This window comes from Cherax quadricarinatus, chromosome 73 (assembly GCF_038502225.1).
Source record: "Cherax quadricarinatus isolate ZL_2023a chromosome 73, ASM3850222v1, whole genome shotgun sequence".
Classification (NCBI taxonomy): Eukaryota; Metazoa; Arthropoda; class Malacostraca; order Decapoda; family Parastacidae; genus Cherax; species Cherax quadricarinatus.
The window spans coordinates 14848947-14875614 of NC_091364.1; the positions used below are offsets into that span (position 1 = coordinate 14848947).

General features: G+C 45.0%; 1 protein-coding gene across 1 annotated transcript in view; it reads left to right on the forward strand.

Moving 5' to 3' along the window:
* Window positions 1-26668, forward strand: part of OXA1L (OXA1L mitochondrial inner membrane protein) — a 229417-nt gene that overhangs the window by 84422 nt on the left and 118327 nt on the right. The gene's annotated exons all lie outside the window — the stretch shown is intronic.

Below are 26668 nucleotides of genomic sequence, written 5' to 3' on the forward strand. Positions count from 1 at the left end.
ACTGTATGTATATATAAACCCAGAATAACCCAGAGAAATCAACCGTTGGGTTTTCTGTTAACTCTCACATGTTTACGTGTGTCTCTGTTATCAGTTGTCAAAGGTACTTCTCAGTAGATACTTGGGCCTGTTGTTTGTAGTGTGGTGGTGGGGTGTGTACTCGCCTAGTTGTGGTTGCAGGGGTCGATTCACAGCTCCTGGTCCCGCCTCTTCACTGGTCGCCACTAGGTCACTCTTCCTGTTCCATGAGCTTTATCATACCCCTTCTTAAAGCTATGTATGGATCCTGCCTCCACTACATCACTTCCCAGACTATTCCACTTCCTGACACCTCTATGCCTTAAGAAATATTTTATAACATCCCTGTGGCTCATCCGAGTCTTCAACTTCCACTTGTGACCCTTTGTTTGTGTGTCCCATTTCTGGAACATCCTGTCTTGGTCCACCTTGTCGATTCCTCTCAGTATTTTATATGTCATTATCATGTCTCCCCTATCCCTCCTGTAATCCAGTGACGTCAGGCCGATTTCCCTTAATCTCTCCTCGTATGACATGCCCCTTAGCTCCGGGACTAGTGTCATAAATGGTTCTGAAAAACGACAAGTTGAAGATTGAGACACTTATGCAACATATGGGAATCTTTATTGAAGAAACGTTTCGCCACACAGTGGCTTCATCAGTCCAATACAAAGCAGAAAAGTGTGGGGAGAGGAGGAGTTTGAGGTAATCAGTCCCTCAGCCTGGAGTCGATGTGTTCAGTCCATCATTCTTGTAGAAAGTACAGCACAGGGCCAGAGAAGTCTTCGTCCAACCTTCGGACGAAGACCTACTTACACTAGTGGATGGTTTCACTGTGATCCCGCCGCCTCCTGCTTCGTTTCACCTGACTGCAGTATATAAGCCACCTCTCTGGCCCTATGCTGTACTTCCTACAAGATTGATGGACTGAACACATCGCTTCCAGGCTGAGGGACTGATTACCTCAAACTCTTCCTCTAAAAATACCTTTCTGCTTTGTATTGGACTGATGAAGCCACTGTGTGGCGAAACGTTTCTTCAACAAAGATTCCCATATGTTGCATAAGTGTGTCAATCTCCAGAACTAGTCTCGTTACAAACCTTTCTCTAATTTCCTGATGTGCTTGGCCAGATGTGGATTCCAAACTGGTGCTGCATACTCCAATATGGGCCTGACGTACACGGTATACAGTCTTGAACGACTCCTTACTGAGATGTCGGAAAGCTATTCTTAGGTTTGCTAGTCGCCCATATGCTGCAACAGTTATTTGGTCGATGTGCGCCTCAGGAGATATGTTCGGTATTATACTCACCCCAAGCTCCTTTTCCTTAAGTGAGGTTTGTAGCCTTTGGCCCCCTAGACTGTACTCCGTCTGCGGTCTTCTTTGACTTCCCCGACCCTCATGCCTTTGCACTTGGCGCGGTTGAGCTCCAGGATCCAGTTGCTAGACCAGGCTTGTAGCCTATCCAGTTTCCTTTGTAGTCCTGCCTGGTCCTCTTCCGATTGAATTCTCCTCATTAACTTGAGATCATTAACTTGTCATCGTCCTCAAACACACTCTTTTGAGTCTATTCCTTCCTTCATGTCGTTCACATATATCAGAAACAGTACCGGTCCTTGATATGACCCCTGTGGAACCCTGCTCGTCACAGGCGCCAACTCCGACATCTCGTCACGTACCATGACTCCTAGACAGGTATTTTCTGATCCATTCCAGTGCCTTCCCTGTTATACCTGCCTGGTCCTTCAGCTTTTGCACTAGTCTCTTGTGTGAAACCGTGTCAAAAGCCTTTTTACAGTCCAAGAAAATGCAGTCTACCCACCCCTCTCTCTTGTCTTACTGCCGTCACCTTGTCGTAGAACTCCAGGAGGTCGGTGACAAAGGATTTCCTGTGTGTGTGTGTGTGTGTGTGTGTGTGTGTGTGTGTGTGTGTCTGTCTTTGTCTGTCCGTCCGTCCGTCTCTCTCTCGCATGATAACGACGTATAAAATACTGCGCGGTATTAATAGACAGGGTGGGCAAAGACAGAATGTTCCAGAGATGGGACACAGAAACAAGGGATCACAATTGGAAGTTGAAGACTCAGATGAGTTAAAGGAATGTTAGGAAGTATTTCTTCAGTCATAGACTTGTCAGGCAGTGGAACAGCCTAGAAAGTGACGTAGTGGAGGCGGGAACCATACATAGCTTTAAGATGAGGTTTGATAAAGCTCATGGAGCAGGGACCTAGGACCTAGTAGCAATCAGTGAAGAGGCGAGACCAGGAGCTACGAATCGACCCCTGCAACCACAAATAGGTGAGTACACGTCCATGTTTATGAGGCTGAGATAAATCTAAGTTACCGGACGAGAAATATCGTTTAATTTTTGAGGTGTGAGCGTCGGTTGTGGTGTTAGCACAGTGCCAAAGAACGCTGGGTTGGGCTGGTAACGGGATCTACCTGATCTACGTAGTGGTGAAGTGAGCTGCTCAGAGCCGAGAGATCTCAGGTTCGGGACGTAGCACACGTATGAGACTTACAAAAGTCGACTAATACCTGCAGGTGAAACAAGGCAACTAATGTAAGGTAACATGAACAACTTCTCCCCTGGTGCTGGGATTGAACCTATATTCTTCAGAATGTGAGTTGAAGGGGCTACCAGTTGAACCACAATCCATAATTCTCTCTAGATGCTCGATATCAGGATAGTATAGTAGAATGCTCTGTCCATCGTCCGTTCAAGTTCAGCTGATGTACGTAATATAAACGAAAAAAAAAATAGAAGGATAACAGTGACTGTGAAAAAAAAAAAACGTACGGTACACTGGCGGGGTATAATTCGTTGAAAATCAAACGCTATACGAATAGGCACCTTCAAAGGTTCTACGTCACGCTCGGGACAGTCACTGTATGATTCCTATGAGTTTACCACGTCCCCATGATTATGATTATTATTATTGCTCAAACTCGTTTAAGGTGACGAGGTATATACCTCAGCTTCAGTAGTCACACTTTCTGGACCTGATGTCTTCCATCATCAGTGGTTGTGTTTGTATTTGAGAGTTTGTCTTCTTTCTCTGGTCCAAAGATTGTATGTTGACTTTAATATTATTGTTGTTGTTGTCAGTATTATTTTCAGTATTCTTTGCGAGATTGCCAAGATATTTAGTTTCAGTTATCTAGTCTGCTTCCACGATCTTCATGTCCCTGCATGAAGAATAAGTCTTTCAATCTCCACCTTGAGATTCTTGTTGTTTCCCTCAGTCTACCTTCCCTCTTTGTTCACCTTCTTATCTATAAAATAATTTTTCCCACCAACCTGTAGAAGTCCCAGTGGTTAGAGTCTCACCTTTATTACCCCCTCCTTTCTATTCCCAAAGTCTAGTGTCGCAGCTATTAACACATACTCCCCCTTCCTTAGGCGATTTCAGTGACACTCGCATGCTATGCTGTGTACATCGATGGCTTCAGATCTTCAGATGGTGTGAGATATGCTGCTGTGTTTTCCGAGAGTGTAGCTCAGGGACGTGTGTAGGAGACAGACAATATTTTCATAGCAGAGTTATATGCATCTCTTGATGCTGTTATCTCCGTCACTTCAGTGTCTGCTTTTGATGATCATCGTCACTTCAAGGTCTGTCTTTTCCTTTGTTCTGCTTTCTAACTCCCAAAATTCGTTACAGGCGATCCAGAGCGTTAATACTTCATATTCAGTTGTCATTCGCAGTCATCACTGGCTCTGTTGTCTCTTCAGCATGCTCAAAAAATCGTGTTTTGATGGGTTCCTGGATAGGCTGTGAAACGTGACAGGAAATATTTAAGTGACATGGGTAGGTTCCTCGGACTGAGTCCATCAACTTAAGTCAGTTTGTGACCAGGGTGCTCTTAATGCCTGTGTCCAACACTGCTCATAAAGCAAGGTGAGACTAAGCTGGTTATCCGTGAAAGTGATGTACATACACGAAAATGCTTGGAAACAGTCTTAATGTTACTCTCAAACACCATCCCACAAAATCAAGCAGCTTGAATATTTCCAAGTAACTGGCAGACAAGTTCTTGTCCGGTTTGGACAAGGACCCCAATGGAAATAAGTCACTTTGTCCGACTTTTTGAGGTTCCTAGGTTCTCTACACATGCTGCAATATATGATAATGTATGTAACTGTATTTGTGTATACCTGAATGAACTTACTTGCCCTCATGTGTTACCAACACACAACGGACACTGCCAACTCGCTTCCTTACCCTATTTCACCTGACACTATCTCACTATATGCTTCAGTTGTGTCTGTATTTGAACTGATGAAGACACTTGTGACGAAACAGCTCCTTTAACAAATATCATAACCGTACGTGTGTGTACCGAAACACATCTTCCCTTGCTCTTACTTTTTTCTCCCTGTATTTTTCTTCTCTTCCCCCCTACCTCTTTCCTTCTCATTTCTCTGCCTTTACACTGCCTTTACCTCCCCCCTCTACACAGATGGTTGCGACTGTTTCCCGCCCAGTCGGTAGGTGTGAGTAAGTTTCCGTTTCCTCACATGTCTAACTGCAACTCTCATCCCCAAGTCTACAGTATGAGGAAAGTTTTTCCTTGTGTGACATGGCTGCCTGCAACTCTCCTCCCCCAGTTTACTGGAGTGGGGAAATTTCCCTTGCCCCTCATGGCTGCCTGCAACTCTCCTCCCCCAGTCTACTGGAGTGGGGAAATTTCCCTTGCCCCTCATGGCTGCCTGCAACTCTCCTCCCCCAGTCTACTGGAGTGGGGAAATTTCCCTTGCCCCTCATGGCTCCCTGCAACTCTCCTCCCCCAGTCTACTGGAGTGGGGAAATTTCCCTTGCCCCTCATGGCTGCCTGCAACTCTCCTCCCCCAGTCTACTGGAGTGGGGAAATTTCCCTTGCCCCTCATGGCTGCCTGCAACTCTCCTCCCCCAGTCTACAGGTGCAGGGAAGTTTCCCCTGCCCAAACGGCTGGCTGCGACAGTGTCTCCCTATGAAAAATGTTCCCCAGGAAGGGGAGAGAGGAGGAGAGGCGGGGAATTTATAATCTTGCTCCGGGAACGAATATTGAGATCCAGGGAAAATTAATAGTCTACTTTTATCTCTGTCATAGAAGAAATATGCCCAGCATATTTTTATACACCGTGTCCCCAATGTAACAGAAATTTATTCTCGGTGGATATACGCGAGGGTTTTGGTGCTGATAGGTGGGATATATCCATGGTTTTTGTTGATTGGTGGCCTATACGTGTGTTTTTAGTTAGGTGGGATATACTCGTGATTTTGATGATGAGATATACATGTATCTTTGGTGTTGACTGGTGGTATGTACACATCGTTGGTGTTGATAGGTGGTATATATTTATCTATGATGCTGATAGGGGAGATACAGGTATATTTGTTGTTGATAGGTGGATATACATGTATATTTCGTGATAACAGATGGAATGTACGTATTTTTCGTGTTGATAGGTATACTTGACTCGTTTCTACTCACCAGTCACAGGGCCCTGTGACTGGTGTGTTGCTAGGTGGGATATACAAATATCTTAGGTATTGCTAGGTGGTCTACATGTTTTAGTTAATAGGTTGAATGTGCATGTGCTTTATGTTGATAGGTGGTATATACGATTGTCCCGTGGCTTGGTAGGCAACGCACTGGCTTCACACACTGTCCCTGGTTTACTCCCCGGCATGAGTGGAAATGTCGGGCTGTCTCTGTTCACCTAACAGTAAGTAGGTACCTGGGTGTTAGTGGACTGTTGTGGGTGGCATCCTAGGGGACAAGATTAAAGGACCACAATGGAAATAAGGCAGACAGTCTTCGATGACGCACTGACTTTCGTGAGTTATCCTGGGTGGCTAACACTCCGGGTTAAAAATGTCCAACAAATCTTATCTTAGGTGTGGTTCTTGCTAGCTGGTATATAGGTGTGGTTCTTGCTGATAGTTGGTATATACGTGTGGTTCTTGCTGATAGCTGGTATATGTGTGTGGTTCTTGTTAGCTGGTATATACGTGTGGTTCTTGTTGATAACTGGTATATACGTGGTTCTTGGCATGCTATACGGGGTATACGAGTGCTATGATGCCCTTAGTGCTGGGTAGGGATTCTTGATCCAAGGAACTGGAGTTAATTTTTTTTATCTTGAATCAAACATTATTACCTCCCATTCGATAGGCGCTGTGTGACCACTACGAGTTTAGTGCTCCCCACGAATGTAAACATTCCAGAGTCAGTGCTGACACACCTGACCTGGTTCCAGGTTCCTCAAATCTGTGACCTGGCTTCAGGTTTCTCCTTACCTCTCATGACCTGGCTCCAGGTTTCTCCTCACCTCCTCTCATGACCTGGCTCCAGGTTTCTCCTCACCTCTCCTCATGACCTGGCTCCAGGTTTCTCACCTCTCCTCATGACCTGGCTCCAGGTTTCTCCTCACCTCTCCTCATGACCTGGCTCAAGGTTTCTCACCTCTCCTCATGACCTGGCTCCAGGTTTCTCCTCACCTCTCCTCATGACCTGGCTCCAGGTTTCTCCTCACCTCTCCTCATGACCTGGCTCCAGGTTTCTCCTCACCTCTCCTCATGACCTGGCTCCAGGTTTCTCCTCACCTCTCCTCATGACCTGGCTCCAGGTTTCTCCTCACCTCTCCTCATGACCTGGCTCCAGGTTTCTCCTCACCTCTCCTCATGACCTGGCTCCAGGTTTCTCCTCACCTCTCCTCATGACCTGGCTCCAGGTTTCTCCTCACCTCTCCTCATGACCTGGCTCCAGGTTTCTCCTCACCTCTCATCATGACCTGGCTCCAGGTTTCTCCTCACCTCTCCTCATGACCTGGCTCCAGGTTTCTCCTCACCTCTCCTCATGACCTGGCTCCAGGTTTCTCCTCACCTCTCCTCATGACCTGGCTCCAGGTTTCTCCTCACCTCTCCACATGAACTGAATCCAGGTTTTTCCTCACCTGTCCGCCTGACCTGACTCCTTTGTGAGTGTATACAGGAAGGGGCAGGTGCCAGCTGCGTAGCTGTGTATGGGAGGGTGCTTGACTGTCTATAACTATATACGGTGCCGATGGTACCATCACACTGTGCATCACATGATGCATCAAACGGTACCATCACACGGTACATTACACGGTACCATCATACGGTACATCACACGATACCATCACACAGTACATCCTACGGCATATCACACAGTACCATCACAGGGTATTATCACACGGTACATCCCACGGTACGTCACACGGTACGTCACACGGTACATCACGCGGTACATCACACTGTACGCCACACTGTACATCACACTGTACATCACACTGTACGTCACACTGTACATCACACTGTACATCCCACGGTACATCCCACGGTACATCCCACGGTACGTCCCACGGTACGTCACACTGTACATCACACTGTACATCACACTGTACATCACACTGTACATCACACTGTACATCACACTGTACATCACACTGTACATCACACGGTACATCACACGGTACATCACACGGTACATCACACGATACGTCACACTGTACATCACACTGTACATCACACTGTACATCACACGGTACATCCCACGGTACATCACACTGTACATCACACTGTACATCACACTGTACATCACACTGTACATCACACGGTACATCACACGGTACATCACACGGTACATCACACGGTACATCACACGGTACATCACACGGTACATCACACGGTACATCACACGGTACATCACACGGTACATCCCACGGTACATCACACGGTACATCACACGGTACATCACACGGTACATCACACGGTACATCACACGGTACATCACACGGTACATCACACGGTACATCACACGATACGTCACACGGTACCAGAGGACAAACAAGGTGGCTTTTGTCTGCCTTGTTTGTATTTCATTTGGCAACCTGACGTCACGCCTCCTGCTTCCTTCATGTATCTTTATTCTTCATTCTCTCTCTTTGCCGCTTCCCTCTTTCCTTCTGTCTCATGTCATCATGACCTCAGCACGGCTTTATCATGAGTTCATGTCCTCATGTCCTCCTAGTGTCCTCGTCTGCCCTGTAAAATCTTTAACTGTAAAAGAGGAAATATTTCAGTGTTCCATGACTGTAAGTCATTTCTCGTATATTTTTCCGTGTCCTTTTATCCGTTCTTCTCCTCTTAACCCCTTGTCTCTCTCTCTCTCACTCTCTCACTCTCTCTCTCTCTCTCTCTCTCTCTCTCTCTCTCTCTCTCTCTCTCTCTCTCTCTCTCTCTCTCTCTCTCTCTCTGTCTTACACAGAGTTCTACAAGGTTAGGATTAGGATTCCTAATTTTATTTACAAGATAATTGTTACCTTCATCATTTCTCTCTCTCTGTTTAGTCTCACTTTGGTTCCTTTTCCTCCTCTTTCCTCTCTCCTCTTCCCTCTCCTCCTCCTCCACTTCCTTTCAATCGTGGCCCCATTCATCCCTCCGATTAATAATCTAATGACTATGTCCTTCATGTTGTGCTAGTGGCTGTTTATTCTCTCCATGTTTGCACACACCACTTTTCTTTGCCTCTATTCACTGGCTGCCGGGTTATATAGGACCGAGGCTAATGACTAAACATCCTTGTTGAGTGATCACGGTAGTTGGCCCTTCTAGCCTGTGCTGCCTCTGCTTGTATAGTATTGGCGTCTAATGATTGACCAGGTTGTTAGGTAGTGCTGGTAGTGGTTGATTGGTCTTTGCTGAGTTTTACAGGTGTGTGTGTGTGTCTTTGGGTTTCTTCATTTTCTATGTTATCATTTGAAAAAGTCAGTAGACACTTGTTCTGTTATTTGTGTTTGTGTGGATGTGCATGTGTTTGAGTGTGTTTGTGTATGTGTGTACCAGAGTTGTGTTACCTGGGGTCGAGACTCTGCTCCTGCCTCGGCCTCTTAACCTAAAACACTAGCATGCTTATACTTGTTTCGGGGTTCGATCATACTTATCACTTCCACCTTCAACGTGTAGACGGTATCCAACTCCATCTGATCCGTTCCACTCCTGATCCTGTCCCCACTATGAGTGCTCACTCGAATCATCTTCTTAGAATGTCATGTACCTCTCCGTCCTCCTCCAGTCTTATCTAATTGTTATTGTGTTCTAACTTACATTTGTTGTAGAGAAGTTTTGGTCTGTATATAAAGACTAATTAATCTTCTGTGCTTCTGTTTTTGCCCTTTACAGCAAGTCATTCTTAAACTAGCAGCGAAGACTAGTTGTTAATGCTAACAGCCAGGGCTAGTTGAGGGTAGCAGCCAGGACTAGTTGTACGTGGTAGCAGCCAGGACTAACTGTACGTGGTAGCAGCCAGGACTAGTTGTACGTGGTAGTAGACAGGACTAGTTGTACGTGTTAGCAGCCAGGACGAGTTGTGCGTGGTAGCAGCCAGGACGAGTTGTACGTGGTAGCAGCCAGGACGAGTTGTACGTGGCAGCAGCCAGGACGAGTTGTACGTGGTAGCAGCCAGGACAATTTGTGCGTAGTAGCAGCCAGGACGAGTTGTACGTGGTAGCAGCCAGGACGAGTTGTACATGGTAGCAGCCAGGACGATTTGTGCGTAGTAGCAACCAGGGCTAGTTGTCGATGTTAACAAGCGGCCTTGGTAAGTAAGACTGGAACATTTATTCAAATAGCCGAAATGGCCATAAACGGTCGATATGTCATTGCTGAGGCATGATTCTCCTTTGGTGGGAGATTTGAAAAGATATCACTGATAGATTTAACACACACACACACACACACACACACACACACACACACACACACACACACACACACACACACACACACACACACACTGGGTGCATAATGAAAGTCGTTGTATCCTAACCTGCTTCAAACTGAATTTTATGACTGTGTGGAAGAGTGGCAGTCTATCTTTCACCTGACATTACTGACAGTCTCTCCAACACGCAAGTAGACTGCACTTACAGTTGTTGGTGTGAAACCTACAGGAAAATGAAATAACTTAGTTAGAGCAATCAAAATATGGTAATATTAGAGAGTAGAGAACAAGGTGATTTACAATAATTAAATGCGATAATTGCTGGACTGAAGAGTAAAATGAAAGAGAAGTAGGCAATATTATTAAATAATCTCGGAGGGAATCAGGGAAATGTATAAATAAGAAAGGAATCATAGCTAGAAACACGAGAAAAGAACATTTCTGAATGGGAAAAATGAGGAGAATAAAAAGGACAGTAATAATAAAAACTAGGAACAGAGGAATCATTACCTGGAGTCTACCTGGAGGGTATTCCGGGGATCAAAGTCCCCGCGGCCCTGTCCATGACCAGGCCTCCCGGTGGATCAGGGCCTGATCAACCAGACTTACTCCTAGCCGCACGTAGTCCAGCGTACGTACCACAACCCGGCTGATCCGGCACCAACTTTATGCATCTGTCCAGCTCCCTCTTAAAGGCAGCCAGGGGCCTATTGGTAATTCCCCTTATGCTTGGTGGGAGGCTGTTGAACAGGCTAGGGCCCCGGACACTTATGGTGTTTTCTCTTAGTGTACCAATGGCGCCCCTACTTTTAATTGGGGGTATTTTGCATCGCCTGCCCAGTCTTTTACTTTCGTAGCGAGTGATTTGTGTGTGTAGATTCGGGACCATTCCTTCTAGGATTTTCCAGGTTTTCCAGATTTTCCAGATTTTCTAGATTTTCTTGTACTCGTTCCAGCGAGTACAAGAAAAAAGTTATTAGCAGAGATACTATCAGGAAACCAGGAGGTTCATATAGGAAAAACTATGAAGAAACTAGTGACAACAGACAAGACAATCAGCAGAGAAAGATAGCGGAAGGAAAAAAGAGGAAGGTCACTGATAATCTTGCGAGGGGATAAAAGTTCAAATATATGTCCATAATTTCGTGTACATGTGTGTGTGAATGTGGTGAGGGTCGTTTGTTACAGTGGAATACAGACGCCAGCGCCACATACAATCCTCTTTCATATAACCAAAGCAGAGCTTCTTGAGTGATTTCAAAAACAAAATAATAAGACTAGGAGAACTGAAATCAATATGGAATACATGAAACATGGAGGACTTACATGGTAGAAGTGCTGATGGAAAATGTTTTGCCAGAATGTTAAGGATACAACCAGAGAGAGAGGGAGAGAGATTATTATTATAATCAAAAAGAAGCGCTAAGCCACAAGGACTATACAGCGCTGCAGGGCAGGAAGGAAGCGAGGGCATCAGGTGGCAAAAGGGAGATGGATGAGCAACAGGTTACGGATAACAGCGGGGCAGTGGATGGTGAAAGGGTAAAGGGCAGCAAGAGACTGAACCAGAAAGGGCTGAGGGGAGTGCGAAAAGTATCATCAGAGTTTGTGGAGTAAATCAGTCGTTGTCAAGAAGTCAATGAGAGAGTCAGGATTAAAGGAGGGTCCATCAGCAAGAAGGGAAGGTAAAGAGAGAGTAGGAGAACGAAGACGACGTTGGAGGTAAATTCTGCGTGCTCGTTGATAGAGAGGGCAGTCTAACAGAATGTGGCTAATCGATACTGGAACTTGACACTGCTCACAGAGAGGAACAGGGTGCCTCTCCATGAGATACCCATGAGTAAGACGAGTGTGGCCAATGCGAAGGCGGGAGAGAGTGGTCTCCCAACCTCGGCACTGATGACAAGAAGACGGCCAGTAACCTATGCTCGGTTTAATAGAATGAAGTTTGTTACCGAGCAGAGTTGACCAACGTTGTTGCCAACGGGTGCGAAGGTGGGTAGCTATTGCAGCAAAATAGTCCAGAAATGGAACACCTCGATAGGAAATTGGTAGGTCATATACTGCTGACCGCGCAGCAGTGTCTGCCTGTTCATTGCCCTGTACGTCGACATGACCAGGGACCCAACAAAAAACAATATCTTTATGTTTGGTAGAGATACGGCGTAGCCAAAGTTGGATACGGAGAACTAGGGGATGAGATGTATCAAATTTTCGTATAGCCTGTAGAGCACTAAGGGAGTCTGAGACTACTACAAATGATGACACAGGCATAGATGCGATACGAATAAGTGCTGCAAGAATGGCATACAGTTCAGCAGTAAAAATGCTAGCTGAAGATAGTAAATGCCCTCGTACGACGCTGTCCGGAAACACTGCTGCGAATCCGACGCCGTCTGAAGACTTAGAGCCATCTGTGTACACAGCGGTAGCATGAGAATGAGAGTGGAAGTGATCAAGAAAAAGAGAGCGGGAAGCCACCGTAGGCAGTTGAGCTTTCGAGCAAGGGAGTGAGAAAGAACAGACCCGAACAGCTGGAACTTCCCAGGGGGGTAGGGAAAAGTGAGATGCTACATGAACATATAAAGGTGGTAACTGAAGGGAAGACAAGAGTGAAAGTAGGCGAAGAGAAAAGGGACGGAGCAAACAGGGGCGGCGAACGAATAAAGAATGTCTACTAATATCGGTGACCATTCTATAAATGGAAGGATTGTGTAGATCGTGAGAGCGTACATAGTAACGAAGGCAATGGGCATCACGGCGATCAGACAAGGATGGAACATTTGCTTCTGTATAGAGGCTCTCAACAGGGGAAGAGCGAAAAGCACCAAGGCACAAACGTAAGCCTTGGTGATGGATAGAGTTATGGCTAGAGAGAGTAGCAGGAGAGGCCGCGGAATAAATCTGGTCACCATAATCGAGTTTCGATAAAACGAGGGCTGAATGTAGGCGAAGCAGAGTTCGACGATCAGCTCCCCAGGAAAGATGAGCAAGGGTTTTAAGAAGGTTTAGCCGGCTGTGACAAGTTGCCTTCAGAGAGGTAATGTGAGGTTTCCAGGTTAACCGACGGTCAAAGAGAAGGCCTAGAAACCTGACTGTATCACGTTCGGGGATACGGGAGCCATAGAGATACAAAGGATGATCGGAGATAACAGAGCGTCTAGTGAAAGTAATTTGGTGAGTTTTGGTACTTGAAAATTTAAACCCATGTGTGGTGGCCCAAGTGGAAACACGGTCGACCGCATGCTGGAGAGAAACTGCAATAAGGTGACAGTCAGCGCCTGCACAAGCAATAGCGAAGTCATCAACATAGAGTGATGACCAAATATTGGGTGGAAGAACAGAGGCCAAATCATTTATAGCAAGGAGAAAAAGTGTTGTGCTTAGAACACATCCCTGAGGGACACCTTCAGCTTGGACGAAGTCCGGGGAAAGAACATTATTGACTCGAACACGGAAATGTCTGTCAGTTAAAAAGTTCTTAAGGAAGGATGGTAGATTGCCTCGGAGGCCTAAGGAATGGGCCTGGGCCAAAATATTATACCTCCAAGTTGTGTCATATGCCTTCTCAAGGTCAAAAAATATGGCAATAACTGAGTGATTATTCGCAAAGGCATTACGAACATACGTATCCAAGCGTAGTAAGGGGTCTATGGTAGAACGACCCTTACGAAAGCCATATTGACTAGCGGAGAGACTGTTGTGAGTCTCTAAATACCACATTAAACGTCGATTTACGAGGCGTTCCATCACTTTGCAAACTGCACTTGTAAGAGCGATGGGGCGATAGTGGGAGGCATCATGTCCTGTAGTACCCGGTTTGCGGAAAGGGAGAACAATGGCAGATTTCCACAGCTGGGGAAGAACTCCTTGTGCCCAAATAAGATTGAAGAGGTGTAAGAGGACTACAAGGGCTGACCGATGTAAATGTTGTAACATACGAATATGAATGTCATCAGGCCCAGCTGCCGATGATCGGCAAGCTGAGAGCGTTGCCTCCAGTTCTTGAAGTGTAAAAGGCACATTATACTGTTCTTCTCCGAGAGAAGAAAAGTCCAAGGGTACTAACTCTCTGGCAGACTTTGAGGAAAGAAACGAGGGGCATAGATGGAGCCCTCGGGAAATACGGACCAGATGTGTGCCAAGTTCAATGGCAACGTCGAGAGGGTTTGCTATATCAACACCAGTGACCCGTAGAACAGGAGCCGGGTCAGGAGAGTATTTACCACTCAATTTCCTCACTTTTTTCCAGACTGCACTCATAGAAGAAGCAGAGGTGATGGTGGAAACATAGTCTCGCCAACAAGTGCGTTTAGCTTCACGGATGACACGGCGAGCGATCGCACGCTTCTGCTTAAAATCAACAAGTCTCTCAGCGGTTCTATTGTACCGGTACCTGCCCCATGCAGCACGTTTCAAACGTACTGCACGAGCACAAGCAGGAGACCACCAAGGCACGCACTTCTGAGAATGCCTGCCTGAGGTTTGGGGTATAGAATGAGAAGCCGCGGTATAAACTGATGTCGAGAAGATGTGTAGGAGCTCATCAATGGAGGATGAAGAAGGAACCTCACTAAAAGCAGTGAGGTGTGAGTAAAGATCCCAATTTGCCCGATCAAATTGCCAGCGAGGGCTACGGGAAGGTGGTGAATAGGAAGGAGAAGTAAGAATGATCGGAAAATGATCGCTGTCATGTAAGTCTGGTAGAACAGACCAGGTGAAGTCTAGTGCAGTGGAGGAAGAGCAGACTGATAGATCGATGCAAGAGAGAGTATGAGTACGAGGATCAAAATGGGTGGGAGTACCCGTATTTAAAACATGGAGGGGGTGAGAGGCAAGAAAAGCCTCCAACTGAATGCCACGTGAGTCACAATGAGACCCCCCCCAGAGGAAATGGTGGGCATTAAAATCACCAAGTAACAGAAGTGGTGGTGGTAAGGATGAAACAAGAAAGGCAAAGTCTGGGATAGAAAATGCTCGAGAAGGAGAGAGATATAAAGAACATATTGTAAACCACTTATTCAAGTGGATACGGGCTGCAGTGTAATGCAGCGAGGTATGGACAAATAGTTGACAGTACGGAATATCATTGCGTAGAAGAAGGGCACTTTCATTAAAGGTCCCATCTGAGAAAGGATCCGAAGAATACAATAAATTATAGCCTGAGATAGGTTGGAAAACAGCCGAGTGTAATTTTGGTTCTTGTAAGCAAGCACCAACAGGGGAAAACCTGGAAAGCAACATCTGAAGCTCACCCCGATTACCCCTGAGGCCGCGGATATTCCACTGTAAATAGGCCATGATTGGCGATGAAGAAAATATCAGGAATCTGTAGGTAAAGGCACCTACGGACTAGAGGGGTTAGAAAAGTCAACGTGCGGTGGCATTGGAAGATGTTCAAGTAGCGAAGGAACGGAGCGTTGCGAAGAATGGGGTTGTGAAGATGGAGGAGAGGGAAGAGAAGGAACAGGAAGTGAATCAGTGTCCATTGAAGGTTTAGTCTCTGCAATATATTCTGAAATGGCTTCAAGTGTTTCTGAATTCAAAGATGTATGGGAAACCATATTGGAGATAGGAGGAGGAGGGTGAGTAAAGATTGGGACAGTAATGGACTGTACCAAAGTAGAGGGGGAGGGAAAAGTGTAAGGGACTGGAGATGAAGTGTGGGGGGGGGACAGAAGAGGTAGAAACCTGGGAGGTGACAGAAGAGGGAGAAACTTGGGAGGGGACGGGGGTGGAAGGCATAGTACGAGGAGGAGGGTGAATCTCCACACTTGTAATAGAGCCAGAGAGAGGGGAAGAACTAGGTACAGAGACTGGAAAGGTAACGTGTGGAGGTGGAAGAAGGGAAGGAAGGGGCAAAGAAGATTTGAGCAATGTGGATTTTTTGGACTTCTGAGTAGAGGGGCGATTGGTATTAGGTGTCGTACGAGGTCTTGTCGATACTGGGGCTTGTGAGGAAGGACGCGAAGATGTGAGAACAGACTGAGTTGTAGTCGGGACGTCAGAGCCAAGGACAGCAAAAGGATTAGATGCCGTAATGGCTATGGGAGGGGTAACAACAGAGGAGGCTGCAGAAGATGGGACCCCAGAAGTGGGGGGATGTTTGGAAACACGAGAATAAGAAACACGGGGTAGTCTCCCTTGGAGGCGGAGATGAGTAACTGCCATAGCATAAGGGAGACCTTCTGCCTCTTTGAGGCAACGGATTTCACGTTCATTTAAGTAGACCTGGCAACGGCGGGAGTACGAAGGGTGAGCTTCATTACAATTAAGGCAAGATGGAGGTTGACTGCAAGATGTATTAGAATGGTTGTCGGCACCACAGACTGGGCATTCGGCCATAGATCTGCAATATTTCGCTGGGTGACCAAAACGCCAGCAATTTCTACATTGTTGCGGTGTAGGTATCACCTTTCGAACTTGTAACCGATGTCCCGCGACATATACAGAGGACGGGAGTTCTCGGCTGTCAAAAGTTAAACGAGCCACATTGCAAGGGTAACGTCTCCGCCCCCGGGCAGGAAGGACATAAGTGTCTACTTTGAGGATTGGGAGATCCTGGAGTTCCAGCTGTTCAAAAATGTCATTGCCACATGACTGGAAATTCTGTTGGACTATGGTATGGGGCAGAATGACAGTACCACTACAAGAATTGAGAGAAAGATGTTTTTCAATAGTGATAGGAGTAGTATCGATATTCGAAAGGAGAGAAAGATCATGAGCTTGGGTAGCATTCTGGACAGTGACGATGCGCGTACCGCTCCTGAGAGCGTGAAATGAAATATCTCTGCCAACATGACGCAGGAGCGCTTTGGCAATACTATGGTCAGAAAGGTAGGCAGAAGAAGAAGTTGGTCTTAAAGTAAAGAATTTAGTCCATTGTGTGGTCCGAAACTGAGCGTGGAGAGGGAGTGCTTGACGTGTCGGTCGTTTCCGAGTAGAATGGGAAGGTAACGACGGAGCATCATCAGGAGATTGACGTTGGCGTTTAGGAGTAGGACCGGAGTTGGTCCGGCATGAAATGGGTGGGCGATTCGAAAATTGCCGTACCGTAGAGGGAGAAGCCGGAAGCATAGTCAAAGGAGAGCGGAGTTCAGACAAATCGAAGGAGTCAGTCGAAGCCCCGGTACCTGAAGCGGGTGAGGAAACAGCACCAGCAAGAGGTACAGGGGCATCAGGAGTGTCCGAAGAGTGGTCTAAACACAAGGCAGGGTCAGAATGGGGTGCGGTATCAAGAAGGGGCCCGGGGGTAGTGGTTTCATGGACTAGGGCTGCCATGGTTAGGTTACTCCTTTGCTTTTTGTTTTTAAGAAAAAAAAAGAAAGAAGAAAAGAAAATAAAAACAAAAAAAAGAATAAAAAAAGGGGGGAGCGGGGAGGAATAGTTCCCAGGAGGAATGAAAGGGCCGGAAATCTCCCTCCGCGCCCAAGAGGACTCGACACCGCTAGTAGTGCAGATGCAGCATGGAACCCGTGCCATACCCTACCCTTCATGCCAGTAAACCAGCAATCCGGGATAGCAACCTCACATCTGCCGAGCTACCTCGGTGGACAAAAGAGAGGGCGGCCGGATATCCGCCACAAAGCATACCTCCTTCAGCCACCACCCCCGGAATCCGAAAGGTGGCTTCCAGAGATACACCCGTCGCCCAAAAGACACCCAAAGCTACTCCGGGATACCGGAGAGGGATCGGGACATCCCTAGGCAATCCAGATTCCACGGCAAACTACGCCACCGCCAAGAAACCTCAACGGAATGGGATCGACCCCGGTGTCCTTTCCCCTACCTAGGAACTAGCGCGCCTGTGGGAGAAATCACGAAGGCTAAAAAGAGGAAGGGCAAAAGGGAGGGGTGAGGAGGAGGAGGAGGAATGGAAAAAGGGGAGGATGGGGAGGATGGGATAGGGGAGGGGAGAATGGGGGGTAATTAGGTTCGGTCTGAGGAAGAAGACCGACAGGGCTAATTCCTCAGACCAAGAGCCTCTTCACCACGCCAAGGAGCCCCCCTTGAAGAGGAGAGGGAGAGAGAGAGAGAGAGAAGAGGGGATGAACTTGAATAATTTGGCTTTATCTTTGTTAAACACATCTAATATAGAGGAAATAGATTATAAGAGGCATCAAGGTGGTTGGTACCATACAGTACAGTGTTCCTAATACCTTGTGGAAGTATACACAGAAGCATAGCAGAAGAGGAGAACTACAAGAACGAGGGAATTCCTGAGTGCAGTAAAGTAGAAAATGAAATCAGAAGAAAAGACAATAATGGTGGAGTGCTCTGTGAGAGAGTGTCTTGAGGCAAAGACGAAATTCTTTCCCTAGAGAGTAAACGGGAAGAACTGAAAGCCCATGTTTACTAAAAAAATGCAGAAAGGAAGAAGTTTTTCCATGCAAAAGCATGGAAAAACTATAGAAAGGAAAGTTGGAAACAGAGAAATGAGCAGAATAGCCAGAAAGATGATGCGCAACAATTTTAGAATGACAAAGTAGCAAAAACTAAATCTGAACCGCTGTATAGCCCTTGTGGCTTAGCGCTTCTTTTTAATTAGAATAATATAACAATAAATCTGAACCAAAAGTCGTGTTCAGTCACAACAACAGTGATGGGTGTTTAACGCTTAGTTATAATAATAATACGTACTAATAATAATAATAATGTTACATCAGAAGGAAGACTATGGTAAAACATCAGGCATTAAGACAGAAAAATGAAGGAGGGGATACGAGGAATGATAAGGAAGGCTGGAAAAAAATGGAAAAAAAAAATAAGAAGGTATTCTAATAAGATAGAAAAATGCCAGAGACAGATTTACACAACAGGAGTAGAGATGAAGAAACTAATTGAATTGAATATCTAAAGAACAATAGGAGCAGACAATGCTTCACCGGAGATTCTGAAAGAAACACTACATGAACTACCAGATAAACTCTACCAGTCAGCGAAAAGCAGAAAATGTAGACAACATATATAAGACAGGAGTCAGACGGGTATCGTTAAACTACAGACCAGTATCACTGACATATATAATAAAGCATTGGAAAATATGATCGGAAGAGTGGAGGAATACTCGGAGAGAAGCAGTTCCATAAGTCTGTCTCGAAAACTTGAGTTCTTTGACACGGTAACAGAAGTGAGACAATAAAGAGAAGCGACGGACTGAATAGTAATGGACAGCAAGGAAGCTTTCGTACAATACTACATTAAATATATATATGTCAAAACTTGGAGTAGCAAGGACGAAGTATTGTCTGGGAAGAGGCATCAATATGGGGAAGGGCGATAAGTAATTTTTTTCACAAGGATCAGTACTGTTTTTGGTACATGTGGATGGAATACCGTAAGAAACAATCTGTTATATTCCTGATCACAGAAAAATTGAAGATCAAGAGAACAAAAGCTGGAGAGAAGGAAGAACTATAACTCATACATGGATATACTTAGTGGTAACAAACACTGACCATAAACTTGTACTGATCACAAGCATGTTCTAGGTACAAACATGTCCTGGCCACAAACATTTCCTGGACACAGACACGCTGCGCAGCGCAGGGATAATAGTGGTCCAGCCATAATCATTTTCACCCCTGGCTCTGGCGATAAAAAGTGAAGCAGTGATAATCAGGTCGGTGGACGGAGATTGGCATCTTGACACACACGAGGGAGAGAGACGGCAGACAAGTGCCAGGAGGTGAATAGAATACTTTTACACATCAACTCTATCAATACTAGAAACGAAGGGTCTAGTACGTATGTCGGACGTCCATATGTCTATTTAGACATATGTTCGTCCTAGAAACCGAAGGAACGACTTTCACTCACTGTCTCTGACAATCCTAGGAAAAGAATGAGAGAATACCCAAGATTCCTCAGTTATTAGCCAACAGAAAAAAGAGTGATTATGGGATATTAACTGAGCTTGTATTGATCGAAGATCAGTGAGATGTTTGGCTGTGTGTGTGTGCTTGTAGTGTTTGTCTCTGTATTGTCCGTTCCTGTATTGATTGTTCCAGTATTATTTCTCTTCGATGTTCATAGCAGCACATTTGTAGAAGCAGTTTCAATTAGAGAACAGTAAATGTGCGTCTGCCGAACACTGAAGCATCAGTCTGGAACTTCTTCAAGGTCATTCTTGACGCAGTGGGTGACTTAGCGAGTCTCGTTGAAGAGTAAACATCACCAGCATGGACCCCGCGCCTAGTGCAGCAGGTACAGAAATTATAAAAAATTCAAAGGTTCACGATAAAAGCAGTCCAGTCCTGGACGTGGACCAAAAGACAAATAATCAAAAAACGGTACAAAATCGAAACATGGAAGTCAGGATGGAAAACTCCTTCGTCAGGATATATTTCTGACTGTCAGAAATTTAAATAACATGCACGAGGAAGTGGTGTAGATAGATTTTCATACTTACCATTAAAATAAAAAAAATAGATATAATAGGGCCTCAATGGGCATTTCTAACAATTTCAACCAGAACAACTGATTTTACAACATAGCTAAACCCCTTGCCAGGGAAATTTTTCAGTCATCCTACATAGCAAGCAACCTATTTGCCCATCCTGTGCAGGTTTGTCTCAGATCCAATCTTATCAACATTTTCCACCTGACTCTCCACATCACTATGCTCCCTATATACACTCGTGTACTCGCTGCCCAGGTAGGTGTGTGTGTGACTTGATAAAGTCCACTGTGTGGGCGAAACGTAGTTAATAAAGGATCGCATTATACTGCGTTTGTATCTATTTTTTCCACCTCCATTGGTCGGAATTAGTGAACCCGATTTCTAGTAGGTCTGGAGGTGAGACCAAGAGCTGCGACTGTGCCCCGGCAAACATAACCAGCAAACACTTATTATTAGTGTCTGCTGATAAGTAAGACATACGTGCTACACTTTAAATCTTTATTGGCGAAATATTTAACATGTGATGTGATGAATGGTTTGAAAAACCGACAAGTTGAAGATTGAGACACTTATGCAGCATATGGGAATCTTTATTCAGGAAACGTTTCGCCACACAGTGGCTTCATCAGTCCAATACAAAGAGGAAGGCGTAAGGAGAGGAGGAGAATGTGGTAATCAGTCCCTCAACCTGGAGTCGATGTGTTCAGTCCATCAATCTTGTAGAATGTACATTCGTACACTCGTACATTCTACAAGATTGATGGACTGAACACATCGACTCCAGGTTGAGGGACTGATTACCTCATTCTCCTCCTCTCCTTACGCCTTCCTCTTTGTATTGGACTGATGAAGCCACTGTGTGGCGAAACGTTTCCTGAATAAAGATTCCCATATGCTGCATAAGTGTCTCAATCTTCAACATGTGATGTATTACTGTTAAAACTACCAGTTCTGGCGAAACGTGTAGTCAATTAAAATCCTTAAGAGTAGCGATTACTTCCTCCTGAACTTTTACACTAAGTAACCTTCAAACAAAGGCAGTCGAGGAATTAATATTACCCTCCTCTTCCTTGGATCAAGCCTCATTACCTCTCATTCCCAAGGATTTGTATGGTAAGGCTACTGGGAATATAAATAACTGACTCCGAGAACAGACAGCATGACGAACTAGACACTTCGCAACACTTGGGTATCTCTATTGTGAAAATGTTTCTCTGACCAGTGGCTTCCTCAGTTCAATACAGAGAAGAATGGCTGAAGATCAGGAGTTCGAGGTAATCAGTCCCTTAGTCTGGAGTCGATTAGCTCAAACTCCTTCTGATCTTCAATCATTCATCTCTGTATTGGACTGAGGAAGCCACTAGTTGACGAAACGTTTTCACAATAAAGATACCCAAGTGTTGCACTATTACACTTGGGAAATAGCAATGAGACGAAGATAAACATGTACTGCTGTGTTTGGCGCGGCAGGGACCTCACGCCACCCAGCAAAGATCCGATATCCCACATTCTATCGGTTAATTTTTTCGACATTCTTCCAAAATGACGGTGGGTTGACTCCCGGGGCCTTGGTAAATGAAACAGTGATCGATACCTGGTGGAATGTTATTGATAGTCCATCATGCTGGAGTGGTATGTGTGTGTGTGTGTGTGTGTGTGTGTGTGTGTGTGTGTGTGTGTGTGTGTGTGTGTGTGTGTGTGTGTGTGTGTGTGTGTGCGCGCGTGCGTGCGTGTTCACCTATATATGTGGTTGCAGGAGTCGAGTCACAACTCCTGGCCCCGCTTCTCATTCTGGCCGCTACTGAGTTAACTTTCCTGGCTTTGTGAGTCCTGTCATACCTTTACTTAAAGCTATACCTTACATGGATCCTGCCTCTACTACTACTACTACTACGCTGGTCAAATTGGTCTACTTCCTTCTACAGTAATGCTGAAGAAATATTTCTAGATATTCCTCATCTGTGTTTTTAATTTCCAGCAGTGCCCTCGTGTACTTATCTCCCGCCTCTCAAACAGTCTGTCTTTATCCACCCTATATGTTCCTCTTGGTATTTTGTATGTCGTTATCCCGTATCCCCTGGACACTCTACTCTCTAATGTTATCAACCTCATCGAGTTCAAGCTGAACACAGGCAAAGTCAACTGAAGTAGAGGTGGAGGGGAGGCCTGACTCAGTGCAACAAGAAAAGAGAGAAACTGCAAATATCAGAAAAAGACTTGGGTTAAATATAACCCCGAGAATATCGCTAGGAATACATACAAACCGTATTTACATTAGCGGAATATGTACTATTAACAGAACCAAGGAGTAGTATTCAGAAGCACGAATGAAAAAAAAACACTTTAGAACCTTATAATCGAGGCATGTTAGGCCTTTCATTAAGTATACAGCCCCAGCATGGAGCCACACCTGACAATGCTTGTGAACAAGCTTGAAAAGATGCAAAAGTTTGCAACCAGGCTAGTAGCAGAACTGAGAGGAATACCCTGTGGGAAAAGAGTGAAGGGCCTGAACCTGACGACCGTGTAGGAGACAGAACAAGTGGAGATGTGATTACTACATACAAAATCACAAGAGAAATTGATTGGGTAGAGAGAAAATGTTTGCATTAAAAGAAACAGATCAAGGGGGGACAGGTAGAAGTTGAAAAAACAGATAAGTCAGAGAGATCTAAGGAATTATTCCTCTGTCTCAGAGTGGGCGAAGACTTGAATGATTTAGGCGAGGCAGTGAAGGCAAATTCAATACACAGCTTCACACACACACACACACACACACACACACACACACACACACACACACACACACACACACACACACACACACACACACACACACACACACTGAAGTGTCCCTGTTCGCAGATGATGTGAAGCTAATGAGAAGGATTAAATCGGATGAAGATCAGGCAGGACTACAAAGAGACCTGGACAGGCTGGACACCTGGTCCAGCAACTGGCTTCTCGAATTCAACCTTGCCAAATGCAAAGTCATAAAGATCGAGGAAAGGGAAAGAAGACCACAGACAGTAGAGGCTAGGTGGACAAAGACTGCAAACCTCACTCAAGGAGAAAGATCTTGGGGTGACCATAACACCGAGCACGTCTCCGGAGGCACACATCAACCAGATAACTGCTGCAGCATTTGGACGCCTGGCAAACCTGATAATAGCGTTCCGATACCTTAATAACAATCGTTCAAGACATTGTACACTGTGTACGTCAGGCCCATACTGGAGTATGCAGCACCAGTTTGGAACCCACACCTGGTCAAGCACGTCTAGAAACTAGAGAAAGTACAAAGGTTTGCAACAAAATTAGTTCCGGAAGGGTCAGGGAAGACATGATAACAACATACAAAATAATGCGTGGAATAAATAAGGTGGACAGAGACAGGGTGTTCCAGAGAGGGGACACAGAAACAAGGGGTCACAACTGGAAGCTGAAGACTCAGACGAGTCACAGGGATGTTAGGAAGTATTTCTTGCCATAGAGTCGTCAGGAAGTGGAATAGCCTAGCAAGTGATGTAGTGGAGGCAGAAACCATACATAGCTTTAAGACGAGGTATGACAAAGCTCGGGAAGCAGAGAAAGAGAGGACCTAGTAGCGATCAGTGAAGAGGCGGGGCCAGGAGCTGAGTCTCGACCCCTGCAACCACAATTAAGCGAGTACACACACACACACACACACAGCTACGACCATACAGAGCGAGTCATTCCCCTGTACGACCATCCAGTTAATTACCTGTTATTTAAATCCCCCGCGTTCCCTCCTCCTAACATAATGGAGTGTCTTTCAAAAATGCAAAAATAATTAGTGTTCTGCAATTCATCGTTTCTCGCAGCGCAAAAAAGTCTCAGATAATTAGAATGCTGGATCAAAATTGCCACCAAATTTTGCGTGTGTGAATGGAAGCTGCCTCGGAAATAAAGACGTGCGCAGTATTACCAATTGAAGCGTTTCTTAACGCTCTCCTCGATGTTGGCAATAATGATTTGTTTATTTTATTGGACAGATAAAGATATGAACGAAGAAAATCGAGAGACAGACGGGGGAGAGAGAGAGAGAAAGAGAGTAATCATATGTACTCGCTCATCTGATGTGTGCGTCAGGGGGGGGGTGATGAGTGGGGAGGCTTGGTACTAACCGTGTGTACTACAGCAGCAGGTGAAGGTGGGTCACCGTGCTCCTGGAGTTTACCCGGAGAGAGTTCCGGGGGTCAACTCCCCCGCTGCCCGGTCTGTGACCAGGCCTCATGGTGGTTCAGGGCCTGATCAACCAGGCTGTTGTTGCTGGCTGCACGCAATCCAACGTACGAACCACAGACAGGCTGGTCAGGTACCGACTTTAGGTGCTTGTCCAGTGCCTGCTTGAAGACAGGGGACTATTGGTAATCCCCCCTCACTTCTACACTAATTTTATTCTCACATTTTTCTTTTAAATTCCCATTGGTCGTATCACTCAGTATTTTCTTTTGTAATTGATTCCACTGGTCTATTGTTCTCGGAAGACTAATTTTCTGGTATCCTTCAATTCTCACTTTTGTTAGTTTACGAGTGTGTCAACTTGGTGTCCCTGATGCAGGAACTAAGAAGACTTCTTTATCTAGTGATTAATATCCTTTAATGACCTTATATGTGGTTATCAAAAATGTTTAATTTGCAGTATTACGTTTTCTTCCTCGAAATAACGGAATTTCAGCCAAAAGTATAAATTTTATTGGTAGAGAGGAATTATTCTAAAAATGCCAGAAAATCATTCAAGAACGTGAAAATAATATGGAATATCGATATATCTGCAATGTCTCGTCTCTTTCCTGCTGTCAGACAGCCTGGCTATCAGCGCTGTCAACCTTTTATCGGTAACTCGTAGTTTTTCAGCTCTTCTCTCGACCGTTCTTCCCTCAAGGAAGGTTCCTTGATGCTGATGAGGGGCTCTTGATCTAAGGAACTGGATCTGTGCTCCAGTTCCCTGAATTAACCCTGAATACCTTCCATCCCCCCACAGGAGCTGTATAATCCTACGGGTTTAGCGCTTCCCCTTGATTACAATAATAACAATCTCGACCGTTCTCTGACTTATCCACACCACCGATGTATATTTAGTTGTGGACAACTAAATGTGCGTATCTGAAAGCTATTTCATGGTTTGCTGGTGTAGCATAAGACTTTCACAATTTCATTTATATGATTTTCCTCAGACATCTTTTTGATTATACCTCCTAGATCTCTCTCTCTCTCTCTCTCTCTCTCTCTCTCTCTCTCTCTCTCTCTCTCTCTCTCTCTCTCTCTGTCTCTCTCTCTCTCTCAGACGTTCAGTATTTTCTTATTCAGTCAATATTCATGTGGCTTGATCTCCTTTTCTCGTATTTATATATATATATATATATATATATATATATATATATATATATATATATATATATATATATATATATATATATATTATATAATATAATTTGCATGATCTGTCTATTACGTCTGTCATCATATTTGCTCAATTTACCAAAGACATCTTGTTGTTATTTGCAGTTATTTTCAGTGTTTATTTTAACTAATATTTCCGCATTATCTGCTCTAGTCTGTGTATGACCTGGTAAACACACTTCATACACCAGTGTGTATGACCTGCAAACATATCATACACCAATAAATCGTAATACACAACATGACAGGGCCTCGTGTCTGGTTGCTGAGTAAACATGGAACAACACAACATTATTGGTATCGGTCAATATTAGCGTTCCTTCTGTCCAATATGTTCCCATTAATAATTCACAGTCTTTGAAAGTGCGATTGGGGCGATAAAACGAACGATTCGTTGCGTGTTGGGCTTTACCTCCGCTGCGGCAATCACTCTTCTCATAATGTTTCGTCATTTTTTGAGTGTAAATTAAGCTATTGGTGTTCACTCTATAAGTTTGGTTAAAATTTACGAGAGCTGCTTTATGAAATGTGGATGTGTGTATACTAGAAGAATTATTGGTAGCGAGGTATAACATTGTCACTTTAGAGAAATAAGATATTAGGTTGTGATTATCCTGGGCTCTGCTGCAGTGTTTTACTGGGAGTACGTGTCTGTTGGTATGTCAGCTGTGTGTGTGTGTGTGTATACATGTGCTTGTTTGTGTTTGTGTCTGTATACCTGTGTGTATGAGTGTGTAGCTGTCTCTGTGAATCTCTCACTGACACTCATTAACCTACAGTATCACTCATAAATTTTGCATTAATAACGAAACAATAAAATCATTGGCAATGGAAACCAATCACGTTTGATCCGAGGAAAGGAAAGGGTAGTTCCAGCACCTTGGAGCAAGAGTTCTTCCCCAGCATCAAGACATGAAGACAGTCATTACCAACATTGGCCATGATAAGACAAGGTGATCAGGTTAGATTGAGCTAAACCATGGAACAGATGGTATTTGAACCCATGGCGCTCACTTGCCATGGGTTCAAACCCCACCCGTTCCATGGTTTATTTGCAATCGTGTTGTTACGATTTCGTGAGTTAGGTT